Source organism: Canis lupus, chromosome 19 (genome assembly GCF_003254725.2).
Source record: "Canis lupus dingo isolate Sandy chromosome 19, ASM325472v2, whole genome shotgun sequence".
Taxonomy (NCBI): domain Eukaryota; kingdom Metazoa; phylum Chordata; class Mammalia; order Carnivora; family Canidae; genus Canis; species Canis lupus.
In genome coordinates, this window is record NC_064261.1 from 27,575,470 (window position 1) to 27,587,802 (window position 12,333).

Consider the following 12,333-nt stretch of genomic DNA (forward strand, 5'->3'; position numbering starts at 1 on the left):
CCCCAGGCAAGTTACAATAATGAGCACAACATATGGCACTTGAAGAGTGCCAGCACCAAGGAGGGAGCATGATTTACAGGGGCACTGTCAGGGGAAGTAACAGAGCAAATACTTGTGTCAAGTTTAGGAAATTGGTTCCAGGAGATAGTTAGATCCTATTTCTATGTTCTGTGAAGTCTATCCTCTCATTATTTTTTTTATCATTGTCTCCTTTTTTCTACTTCCTTTCCTTATTTTTAAACATACCAACCACTGAAACAGGCTATGGGGATTGCCTAAGAATAATAGCTTATGTTCTGTAATGTCCAGCAAGATAGATGCTGATGTGACAAGGGAAGCACAGACTTAGTTTTAAAGTTTGTTGAGAGGGACGCCTGGGTGGCTCAGTGGTTGAGCATCTGCCTTTCGCCCAGGGCATGATCCCAGGATCTAGGATTGAGTCCCTCATCAGGCTCCTTGCAGGGAGCCTACTTCTCCCTTGGCCTGTATCTCTGCCTCTCTCTCTCTCTCTCTCTCTCTCTCTGTGTCTCTCATGAATAAATAAATAAAATCTTAAAAAAAAAAAGTTTGTTGAGACACCTCTACATGATGACTAAGAAGAGACAAACAAGTTGTAAATGATCAATTATAGTCAAATAAATTATTTGGTATCATATAGAAGAGCAAAACATAAATGTTTGGCTCAGTTTTTAAAACATCTAGATCAATGCATTTGGATATGTGGTCATGATTATTGGAAAATGCTGGTAGGTGTTGTGTAATCCCCGTAAAACCCTAAAACTGACTTGGACAACTAAATCCATGGTAAACATTAAGACCTTCTCCTCAATGAACATTTCTCAAGAGCATGTTTTCTTTCCTTTTTTAAAAATAAAACATAAAAGATTTAAAAGGAAATAAGATTTTTGGAAATCATGTTTTGTTTTGCTTTCTTAATATCTCTAGAAATTTCTCATAGCTCCATGGAGTGTAAAGCTGTGTTCTAATGAGTTTAATAAGGAGTTGTGCCAAGAAGAGGAGTCTGTGACTAAAATTGTTTGGAAAACACCACCTTGCTTTGTGTGTGTCTCTTAGAGAAACTTGCTTACAAATGAGACGTCTCTAGCAACAGAATAGGCTTTTTTTTTTTTTTTTTTGAAAGAGGAATAACTATTGGTCATCACATTCTATTTGAGAACTGTGTCACAGAGGTATGAAAACCTGAAAAGAAGATTCTCTTTTATAAAATGTGACTAAAAAGCATCAACTTTGGGGGTTGTTAAGATATTAGGGAAACTATAGCTATATTATCCTGTAGTAGGCGGACAAGACCTGGAGCCTTGACTGCTCTTTGTAAAACAGACACAATAATACTTAAATCATAGAGGTGTTTGGCAGAATAATTATAATATATCTGTGTACCATTTTAAGTGGAGTTAAAGATGATTCAAGGATTTCATCACTGGAGATGTTTCTAGCCCTAAGTTTTGAAAATAAGCTAAATTATATCTTATGTAAAGATATATAAAAATTATGTGTCTTCTTCCATTGGAAAAAAAGCCATGTTAATTTTGATCCATTTCTTGATAAAAACAGCAATGAGTCAGTATATACAATACAATTCAAATAAAGGGCTTGTCTACTTAAAAACTCTTGCAAATGGACAGACTTCTGTAAGATTATCATTGTAACTGACAGCAAGGAGTCTGGTAAGTCACAGTTCAGGGCTGATTTGTTAGCTGAATACTATTGTAACCAGCAATAAATGTTCCTACAAAAAACAGTCATGAATATACAAGATCTAAATATGCATGAGGTTATTTTGTTTCAAGAGTCATAACTCAAACTGGCACCTAAATTCTTCATGGAGATTATCTTTCATTTGTAAAAGCTTGTAGGACAGAGCTGAAATTGTCCAGTTCTATTCAGAACCAATGAATATTTTATATTAGTTCATCTTCACATTGTAAAAGATTTACATCTTGGGGACATTAAAATTAACTTAAGAGATTAATGCATGAAAACAAAAAAAGTAGATTTACTTTTAAGTTCAATTTACAGGGAAGGCCCTGTTCTGGGATTGGCAGCCTGCCATTGAAAGCACAACCCTTTCCAAGGCTTTTCTGCCATGATATTTTCCTAAGGTCAAAGGTCAACAGAATTTTATTGTATTTATTTAAATAATCAGTCTGACGATTATTTCTTTGATGAAATAGCTATTTCCAAAAGGTGCCCTGGGGCAGAAATGATGGGTCTCAAAACAAGATGAACTCACCTTCCATAATTACAAAAGACCTAGAGGGAGACACAGAAACAGTACCTAGACATTCAGAGTTCAAATTTCGCTGCATATTCCAAAGTGTGCTTTCTTTCTTTAAAACGTCACCATTAATAATATGGTTAAAAGCCAATGACAATAAAGTCTTAGATGCAAAATTGTTTGGTTATTCATGCTATTTGGGTCTGTGGTTTGCTCAAAGGAAGAATGTATTGTAGAATATCAAATGACAGGACCAGGTCGAAAATACTTTGGGAAGAATTAAAACCACTCAAATGCCTGCAGTGAAGTGGAAGCAGCATGCGGGGGTAACATAGCATTTATTTCAGTAGTGCTTTCAGGATGCCTATTTATAGCCAAGAGACTTTTCATCATGAGCATATATGTTCAAAAGACCCAAAGTCAAATTTAGGTGTGACTTTGAGCAAAGTGTTTTGACTTTGTGAACTTGGTTTTCTGCTTTAAATAGTAGTGATAACATTTACTGAGATTCATTGCTGATTAAATATGATGGTTCATGTACAGGACACAAAGTCACTTATTTGTGACTAATGATGCATGGACAATCCAAAGCAGTTTACTAACAGTAAAATACACTGATTTCAGGAGTACACTGTCTTTGTAGATTTGAATGTTAGTGTGTGTGTAGTTACCTCTAAGTGTGAGTGTTTGTGAGAGAGAGGCAAAAAGAAGAGAATGGGAAAGAGTGTGTGAGAATAAGAACTTCTCCCCGGTAGAGAAAATGATGAGCTATCTTGTCAACACACTGTTTGAGTTGGATTCAAATGTGAGCTGGCTTTCTCCTCCTGACCCATCCTTGGCTCCCTTAGGTCCAACCTCTGATGGAGGTGCTGCAAGTCAGTGGTAGAAGTGGGACATCTACTTTTCAGCCTTTTGAGCTGACCCAGGGGCAAGGGTTGTAAGTCTTCTTTCTACTCCCAGAGATAATATTTTAAGCTTTTGGTCTTTGTGACTGACATAAATGCTACTATCAATTTCAATCCTAGTGTATGTTAAACTTCTAAATCATGGTGCAAAAGGACCTAGCAGGACCACCTTCGATTTTGAAAATAATAATACTGTAATTCTGAAAGACACACCATATCCCATATATCCATTGACTCTCAACTGGATAGGAGGAAGACTAGCTCCCTAGACTCCCAAGGAGTTCAGGGAGGCTGTCCAGTGATGGCTCCCTTGTCGGCCAGCACTTTTTTCACACTGACGCTGATCTGCCTTACAGCCCCTCCTTTAGCCACTGCTTGTCCCCATGTGCTACTGGCAGTGCCATCCTGAAGGAAAGGCCTATTAATGTCAAGAACAAGTTTCTAGGCCACTTCATGGCTTCTGAGCCTTGGTAGAGGATGGAAATATGAGATTCAGGACAATGTTATGCTGTGTTCTCTGTTGGAGAGGTTGAGGGTGGGTAGGAGAGTTTGCTCCCAGAAGAATTTCTTTATAGCCAGAGACTTTAATATTTCTGAATATCTCCTTCAAACCTCTCTTCCACCAAAAAGTTGAAAACAACTCAAATTTCTTACCTCTAACAAGTAGACACAATACATACCTCACTGAATTTCTGCTAAGATAAAGTGTGATACTCTATGGAGAATTTCTGGAACAGTGTATGGCACATAGAGAGTGCTCCAGAAATGCGAGACACGTTCTTATCATTGTTTTTAGGATTATCATTGCCACCAAGAAATACTTTAGTGGGTTCCTTTGCTTTTGTTTTTGTTTGGTTTGGATTTATAGTTAGAAAGCAAAACATGACATAGTCAAGAATCCTGGGGAAAAAGCTGTGGTCTGTCATCGTCTGGAAATGTTCCCACTGCCCCTGGAGAGCCTCTTCAGTGTTATGATCTCATCTTTCAAGATTTCTGTCCTTTTAAGTATTTTCAGGATTATATTTCTGAAAGGGAGGTATGATAACTTGAAAGGAATGTGTTTGGAACAGGTGTGAATCTTCACAGTGAATTATTTAAATTTCTTGAGAATGTGAGAGGAGAGAATATTTGCAGAGGAGTGGTTAGGTTAATGACATTCTGTCTTTTGCATATAGGATGAATATAGTTCACCTCCCATAAATTGCCTTTTTATGTCAAATGTCAGAAACATGTTCAATTTTACTCAGTGTTTGATCTCTATCAGAAACCTCCTGTCAACATAAAATTTAGGACCATTGTTATCTTGAAGGCTCAGCTAAGAAACTTTCTAAGTTTGTGTTCTACCACACAGAATAGAATTTTATTTTCTTTTTTTTTCATGTTTGTCTAGAAATATCTTTTTTCTGCCAACATTCAAGCAATTACCAAAAATATGGACTTACACATTTGGTTACGCAGCATTTTCTCTACTTCTTGATAAGTATTTTCTGATTTCTTTCTGAATCATTCTTAGCACATTGATTCCCAAACAGTGGCCCCCATTTATTGTCAATGTGTAGCAGGATCCTCTGGAGGGCTTGTTAAAACAAGGATGGTTGGACCTCAACCCCAGAATGGCTGATTTGGTAGGTCTGGGGTGGGGCCTGAGAATGTGCATTTCCAGCATGTTTTTAAGCAGTGTTGCTTGTTCTAACAAGAAACTTTGAGAACCACTGTCCTAGGGGGCATCTTTCTTGCTGCAGATTTCTAGAAACAGAGGATAAAGTGTCAGAGTTTTCTTTCCTGGCATGCAACAAATCCCATACTGGATTCTGGATGCATTTGCACCTTCAATTTCTCACTAAAACGCGCTTTTTTTGGTAGAGCATGCATTTGGAATTTTTTGTTCAGAATAAGGGATACATAAAGAACTGGTAAATTTTTTTCTGTAAAGTATTAGATATTAATGATAAGGCTTTGTGGTTCACATACAGTCTCTGTTGGAAATATTTAACTCAGCCATTGTGGCATGAACACAGTCATCGACAATATGTACACAAATGGGTGTCTGTGTTCCAATAAAATTTTATTTACAGAGGCTGACATTTGAATTTCACATATATCTTATGTGACATGAAATAGTGCTCTTGTTTTTTTTTTTGTTTTTGTTTGTTTCTCTGTGTAAAAATAGAAAAAGATTCTTTAATTATCAGGACATAAAAAAGTAGGGAATAGGGCCAGGGTTAGCCCATAGGTCTCACCTCGCTTATCCCAAGCATAAATCCTTGCACCTAGTGCATCAAATGATAAGTAAGATGCTTTTATCTTGTCTTACCAGTATACAGATAAGCAGATAATGAAGCCTTGCTCTGTTGTCCTTGATAGCACAAGTGTCTAAGGACCAACTGGGTTGCATCAGAATCATCTGAGAAGATTATATTGATAATTCCCATCTTGGCTACCCCACCTCCTACTCAGATTCTGATATATTCTAATGGAAAGGAACTTGGATATCTGTTTTGTCAACAACCTACCAACCAAAAACCCAAAGGTATCTAGTGATTTTAATGCTCAGTGGCTTTGGGAATTATTAGCTTTGCAGTACCCAGCACAGTGCTTGGCAGACAGGGTCCTTGATGAATATTATATGGGGGGGGAGGGGGAAACACATCTTGAGATATTCTCAACATCAATAAATTCATAGCAGCATTCCATTTTTTTTATATAAGAAGATTAAGTCCACTAATCAATTAAAAGGACTCTTTTTTACCTTCCTCTCTTTACATTAACATTTTTTTAATCATGTATATTTTTACTTTCCCTGGTCACTGAATTACCTATGTAGATCTCTCTCAGTGTGAACATAAAGCTCCCAAGAGATTTCTGTACCCTGGGACGTTGTTGAAGGTGATGAAACATTTTATATTTTCAGAACAGAAGACAGGAACTAAAAATAAAGTGGATTTGGTTAATGTGTACTAGCCTGGGACACAAGAATTCAGCAGCCAGAGCTGATTGAGCAAGTAACTGTTCACATCTGAATGGAATTAAACTTAATCTTTTCACTGACTTTTAATCTCCAATTAAAAGGGAGGTATAGAAAATAGATTTAGGGGGAAAAAAACCGTCAACCTAAGCTGTGTGTTTGACAATGATTGTGAGATTTGTGGCAAATACAGAAGAAACAAGCTAACTAGACTCCACGCTCTGAGCCATGATGTACCAAGAAGGATGGCTCTGCTGAGTGGTTTTCTTTAAACTGCAAGAGACAGGCTGGAGGAATTTGAGGCAAAAGATGCATATCCTTGACAGAATGCATTAATTAATGATGGCAAAATAATCTCACATTAAAGTGCTGCATTATTGTTAAAAGTGTTATTATAATTGAAGTACATGTTCCGTGGGGGAGGAAAAGAGCTCGTTCTGAATGTACAATTAATTGTCATTTTATAAATTCTCCAGCAGTTTCGCCAAACCTGGAAGTTGTAATGAATATGAGCTGAAGGTAACAGTGGCATTTTTTTCTCCCCCAAAGGAACCTCAACATCCACTGAGGGAATGAGTTGGCAGTGGTATGTATTTCTAATCTTATTTTGCAGTCTGTCATCACGTCAATAGCAGTGACCGGCTATTAGGAGTCACTTAATAGCCATAAACATCAGTCCTTTATACCAAAGTTTTCTCATGCAGAAGGTGAGCTAACCCATTAGATCTTCCTACCATAGGAATTCGTTGAATGATACACAGATCAAAGGAATTCGTTGAATGATACACAGATCAAAGAAGTTATTATTATAAATATCATAGTAACTCTGCCTCAACTGAGTCTGCCTTGGAGCTTGAGTCCTGGGGGCTAAAGTTAGGATGGGGCATCCTTGCTGGTGAGGCCATGAATGGGAAAAGGTAAAGGCCAAGAGTCAATGTCCTCACATAGACTTCAAGGCTGGCCAAACCAGTCAAGTCATAGTCATTTATGTCCGTAGGAATGGCGCAGCCCCAAATCTGGGGGGGAAGGGAGGCGAGATCCTTCACTGGACATATCAGACGACTTAAAGGCATGGAATTGAGGGGAAAAAATGTATCTATATAAATAGAGAATGGAAAGAGTGCTTTTCATTTTCCTGCGTTGATGGGCATCTATCTTTTGCACTGTACCCATTTACTTGACCTTAGCTGACCATGTGTGACAATATATTATGCTACATCCCTCTCTTCGCCATGATGTACCTCATTAATCACTTCCTCAGATGCAGGAAGTCCCACATAGCTTTTGTTTGTTGAGGTTGTTAGTGATAGTTTGTTTTTTCTCTTTTCATAGATGTTTGGTCAGTTAACCCTCAAAGTTTGACAGTAAAAGGAGTGAAGTGCAACCAGACCAACACCTATTTATCCCCTTTTTCTGTTTCATCATATCTCTCCATTTATGCTTTTAAGTACATCCCTATCTTTTGACATAATTGCATTGTGCCAAATTAATTGAAGATATTCTCCACTGGTAAGAGCATCATATGCTTTCAAAATTTCATTAGCATTCAAATAAATGATTTGGTTGTTTCCCACTTAAAGAAAATATTTGGTTTTCCTTTGACTTTAAAACCAATCACATGATGGTCTAGATCTTCACCTAGCTTATTATTTGCTGCAGAATATTAAGCAAATTACATATTTTCTCTGTTTTAGATTTGTTTCTCTGGAGGAATGTTTCATAGATCTGGAATAAAAATAAAATGACCTAATAATTTAAAGCACCATAGTACCTTGGCATAAAGAATTATTCTTTATGGGATGCCTGAGTGGCTTAGTGGTTGAGAATCTGCCTTTGGCTCAGGTTGTAATCCTGGGGTGCTGGGATCTAGTCCCATATTGGGCTCCCTAAAGGGAGCCTGTTTTTCCCTCTGCTTATGTCTCTGCCTCTCTCTGTGTGTCTTTCATGAATAAATAAATAAAATATTTTTAAAAAAAGAATTACTCTTAGAAAAAATATTTTTCTTTAGAAAAAAATGCATATATGAGATGTTAATGTTCACTTTTCAGAGAGAATGTGAAAAGAGTGTGAAAAGATAAATTCAGGGCAGCCCGGGTGGCTCGGCGGTTTAGCGCCGCCTTCTGCCCAGGGCCTGATACTGGAGATCCGGGATTGAGTCCCACATAAGGTTCCCTGCATGGAGCCTGCTTCTCCCTCTGCCTGTGTCTCTGTCTCTCTGTCTCTCTGTCTCTGTCTCTCAAGAATAAATAAATAAAATCTTAAAAAAAAAAAAAGAAAAGAAAAGATAAATGCAGAACTTTCTGTTCTCTGTAAATAAGCATGATGTTGGGTGAGTAAAAAGTCTTCTGTTGTATGTATCAGTGTGAGGCTTGATGTAGCCAGAAGGAGAACGGTAGTTGTCTTTCATTACTCCTGGAATATGGCTTGTACCTCCCAAACCTCATCCGTTTTTGCCTATTAAATGCCTACAATAACTTCAGGTCTTAGTTCAGCCCCCATTCTCCCCATAGGCCTTCATTACCTGTGGCCTCAGCCCCCTGTCCCATCTTGAACCTCACGTCTATGTTTTGTGACACACTACCATGTTAGTTACCAATCGTTCTCAAACATTGGTCAAATATATGGAATTGCCTGGAACTTACTATAAGTATAGATAAAAATCTTGTTAGAAAAGAAGAGAATACAGTCAAATATATTTGGCCAAGGTTCATTCATGTCTCACCAACCTTCTCCAACAACTGTAGAAGTTTTCATTTGGGACCTGAACTCTGTATGTCAGGTAAGCATTTCCTGTGTTGTCTATTCAGTTACAGATTTGGTAACACCACTTAAATGGGCTGTTAGAACCTATGAGTGGGTTCCCAACTTTTACTCCTTTGAGACTACACCCTGCCAGGCATGATGCAGGTCTGTAGTATTCAAGCCTGCCTACATGTTAATCTCATTTGGGAAGCTCCTAGCAGATAACAATGCTTGAGCTTCTTTCAGACAATTAAATCAGAATCTGTATAGTAGGTTCCGGGGTCCCCTGGATGATTCTAGTGTGCGGCCAGAGTTGAGTGACTATTCAGCAATAATCTATTGATTTATTCATTAGGAGAGTGATTCATAGGAAACCTTGTTTAGTTGGCAGGGATGGAGAGAGCAATCAATTTTCTTTGTAACTGCCAAGGAAGCCGAAACAAAATGAAGAAAGGAAAAAGATGAAGCAGTTTGAATTACAAAAATTGAGATATGATCCTGGGCTTTTGCTTGATGACTGCATTTGCTTCACATGCACCCTGCTCTCCTCACTCCCATCCTTGTGACTGCATCATTGCCTCTGTTGCCCCACATCGCCATTCAGAGAAGGAGCTCCTGGAAGAATCAAGGAGAAAAGCAGGTCATCAAATGCATCTTTCTGCCTTTTCTTGTTGTGTGAATGTGGAGAAAGGGTCTCTTTTCTTTTCTTTCTTTTTTCTTTTCTTCTTTTTTTCTTTTCTTTTCTTTTCTTTTTTTTCTTCTCCTTTCTTTCTTCTTTCTTTCTTTCTTTCTTTCTTTCTTTCTTTCTTTCTTTCTTTCTTCTTTCTTTGTTTCTTTCTTCTTTCTTTCTTTCTTTCTTTCTTTCTTTCTTTCTTTCTTTCTTTCTTTTTTCTTCTTTCTTTCTTTCTTTTCTTCTTTCTTATTTTCTTTCTTCAATCAAGAATGACTCAGAGAAGCCATGGTAACAACTCCAAGGGAGAAGGGTTGAGGTATCAGTCATCTGGGCATGGGCTTGGTTTATGGGTGTGGGAAGGGCAGAGGAAGTCATTGAAGATTCCAAAGCTGTCAGTCAAGCTTGCCACAGTAGGAAAAACATAAAGATTTTGAATCTGACACTCACGCATGTATAAAGTATCTTCAGTGTATACCCTGACAGAGAACAAAGGCAAAGATGTTTGCTTTGCCATGAGACAAGAAAATAAAATAAGTGACATGCATGTTAAAATGATAACTAAAATAACTGTCCCCATTAGCACACAATAAGATTGTGTATATAGGATATCTAATGAAGCATTTAAAAATATACTTCACAGGATTGAAAGTCAACAGACCAAGATCTGTTGTATTTATATTTACTAGAAATGAGCAACTAGAAATAAGAAGAAATAATACCACTTTTAATAGATTGAGGAATATTTTTGACTATAAGCTAAAAAGGAATTATAAGCGAAAGGAGGGGAACTGAGTGGGAAAAATTAGAGAGGGAGACAAACTATGAGAGACTCCTAACTCTGGGAAACAAAGAAAGTATTGTGGAAGGAGAGGTGGCGAGGGGTTGGGGTGACTGGGTGACAGGCACTGAGGAGGGCACTTGATGGGATGAGCACTGGGTGTTATATGTTGGCAAATTGAACTTCAATAAAAACAAATGAAAAAATTAAAAAAAATAAACTTGATACTTAACAATAAACCCAAGAGAACATATTCAGATTCTTTATGCCGAAAACTGTAAGAGGCTAAGGAAAGAAATCAGATTTAAATAGTCAGAATATATCATGTTTATCTGCTGGGAGAATCAATCTTTTAAATATGTCAGTTTTGCCCAAATTATCTATAGATTAATGCAATTCCAGTCAAAATCCTTGAAGGATTTATTGTAAATATAGACAAGGTAGTTCTAAATCTTATGCAGAAAAAACAAACAAATAGAGTAGGTAAACCAGTTTTGAAAAAGAAGAAAAAAAAATAGAAGCACTTATGCAGCATGATCTTAAGGCTTACTATGAAAGTACAGCAATCAAGATATTGTGGTATTTGCAAAGAGATGAAGATAGATTGATGGCAGTGAACAAGTAATGAAGAAAAGTCCTGCACAAATATGGCCCATTGGCTTTGGCAAAGATGCAAAGACAAGTCAGTGAGGCCAGGGGGTATTTTAACAAATGGTGTTGGAATAATTAGACATCCAAATATGAAGATATATATTTTGATAGATATCGTAAACTCATACAAGTGCCAACTCACAATTGACTATAGATCTAAACATAAAGTATAAAAGAAAATAAGAGAAACCCTTTGTGATTTGGTTTAGGTAAAGAATTTTGGGATAATACCAAAACATAATATAAAAGGTAAGAAACAATATTTCATTAAATTACACGTTTGCTCTGCAAAGTACACTATTGAGAGAATGAATTTTTTTAAAATTGTAAATCATACATCTGTTAAAAGACTTGTATCTACACTACATAAAAAATTCAGAATTCAAAAAAATGCAATTAAAAATGAATAAAATATTTGAACAGATATTTCATCAAGACAATATATGGATGATAAATATACAAATGAAATGATAGCATCATTAACCACTAGAGTAATTCAAATTATAGCTACACTTAGATATTCTTACCTTTCTATTAGACACATACAAACATATTCACACATACACCTGCAGGTAAAGGCAGGAAAGCAATCTCATACATGACTGATGAGAATTCAAAATGGTAGAACCACATTGGAAAACAATTTGGTAGACTTCTATAAAGTGTCACATACATTTACTGTATGTATCCATTGGTATATAACAAATTACCCTAAATTTATTGGCTTAAAATAACACATATTGTATGGTTTCTGGGTTGAGTCTAGGGACAACCAGCGGGTCTTTAGTCTAGGGCCTCACAAAGCTGAAATCAAGGTGTCAGGCTGTGTTCTCATTTGGAGGTTTATTGGAAAATAATTTACTTCCAAGCTTTCTAGGTTTCTTTGGCAGAATTTGTTTCCTTGTAGCTGTAGGACTAGTTTTTGGCTTGTCATCAGATGACAGCTGTTGGGGCAATTCCTTGCCACATGGGATTTCCATAGATGGCTGCTTCACTAAATCAGCAGAGAGTCTTATGGCATAATATAATCACAAGAGTGAGATCTTTGTCCTATTGTGTTAGTTAGAAGCAAGGTGGATGTCCTGCCCATGCTCCAGGGGATTCGTGAAGGAGTGAAAACCCATAGGCAGAGATTGCTGAGATCCACCTCAGCCTATCCACCACACCAAAAAAACAACAAAAACAAACAAACAAACAAACAAACAAACAAAAACTACCTAGCACATTCCTGAATATTTATCATAGAGCAAAGGTAAGAAAACTTTAAAACATGTAATAAATATTTTAGTTTTTGTATTTGTGGACCATAAGACCTGATTACAGCTACTCAACTATAGCCTGAAGGCAGCCATGGGCAAACAAATGAGTATGGCTGTGTTC